The sequence below is a fragment of the Schistocerca serialis genome, chromosome 1, assembly GCF_023864345.2.
Source record: "Schistocerca serialis cubense isolate TAMUIC-IGC-003099 chromosome 1, iqSchSeri2.2, whole genome shotgun sequence".
In the NCBI taxonomy this organism is placed as follows: domain Eukaryota; kingdom Metazoa; phylum Arthropoda; class Insecta; order Orthoptera; family Acrididae; genus Schistocerca; species Schistocerca serialis.
This window is the reverse complement of record NC_064638.1, coordinates 72,827,314-72,828,678: the sequence shown is the minus strand read 5'-3', so window position 1 is coordinate 72,828,678 and position 1,365 is coordinate 72,827,314. Positions and strand designations below refer to the sequence as shown.

Genomic DNA, 1,365 nt, shown 5'->3' with positions numbered 1-1,365 from the left:
AAAAATCTACTTAATACAGTACGTGCATAGGTAATGTAAAAAATGTACCAGACGCCACCTGTCGGTAAGAGTTTCATAATTAATATAAATGACGTGCATTCTGCCAACCAATTTAATGTGACGCAGCATGTGAAGGTTGCTGTGTGTGGACGGGTTACTCCTGTAACCGGAATTGCTGGTACGTTCTGGTACATTTGATTTGATCGGATAGGATGAAATAGGTTTGCATTTGTGGAATAGTAAATTAGTATCATGGTCATTTCAGATCCGAAGATGGTTCTAGAGGAATCCAAACCGGTCATGTGAATAAACCTTTTTGCAATCGAGACAGATTATAACAAACATTGTAAGGAGCACAGTGTCACAATAAGGTTAACTGGTGAGTGTACTGTGCCAAAGATTTGGAAGGCAGTACACCCATGCAACATTTTGCCTCCCCACGCCATAACGCCTGGACCATCGGAACGCACATTTTCGACAATGCGTGCATTAAGTGTTCCCATCTCTTGTTATGTAAGAGTACGCCCAGCATTGTCAAACGTGGTCATTCTGATGGTCAAGGGGGAGGCATAATGCATGGGCGTACTGACTTCCAAATCTTTGGGCACGTCACACTCATCAGCTATCCCGATGTACTCCTTCCCCAATTGCATTTTTCCAGGGGTGCGTTCCGCCCTGAATTATTTTTTATCGGTGACATTGAGCTACCTCATCGAACGGCGCAGCTGGAGGACCACTTGGAACCAGTATTTATTCGGCGAATGGACTGGCCCGCCCGTTCGCCGGACTTAGTGCAGTGTGGGATGCGTTGGAGAGACGTTCTGCAGAACTTCGACATCCAAATCCACCAACGAGCATCCTGCAGTTGTGGAGGAACGGAACGCCCTACTACAAGAACTCCGTACCAACCATGTGACTAGCGTAAGGAGTACTTGAAGAGCATGCATTACCGTTCCTGGTGATCACACAACCTCTTAAGAACCGAATTAGATTTATATTAATACCTTCAGCTGCTAACGGGCTTTGATATATATCAACGGGTACAGGTGAAAATGTGTCCCCCGACCGGGACTCGAACCCGGGATCTCCTGCTTACATGGCAGACGCTCTATCCATCTGAGCCACCGAGGTCACAGAGGATAGGGCGACTGCACGGAGTATCTAGCGCACGCATCACGCGAGACCCACATTCTCACCTTGTATGTCCAAACACTACATTCGTAGTGTCCCACTCCAGCACACTCATTACTCGTGGAAGACATTCTTACCAAGTCACGTAAGAGTTCGAGGAATAAGTGTGTATCCGCACAGAAGAAGGTCATGGCCGGTTTTACCAAAACTACACAACTGGCCATTAAAATTGCT

At 46.6% G+C, this 1,365-nt stretch overlaps 1 non-coding gene across 1 annotated transcript; it reads right to left on the bottom strand.

The window, feature by feature from the left end:
• Positions 1-1,057: 1,057 nt before the first annotated feature.
• Trnat-ugu (transfer RNA threonine (anticodon UGU)) lies at positions 1,058-1,131 on the bottom strand. Its single transcript has one exon. It is a non-coding gene; the product is annotated as a tRNA-Thr (tRNA).
• Positions 1,132-1,365: the final 234 nt, after the last annotated feature.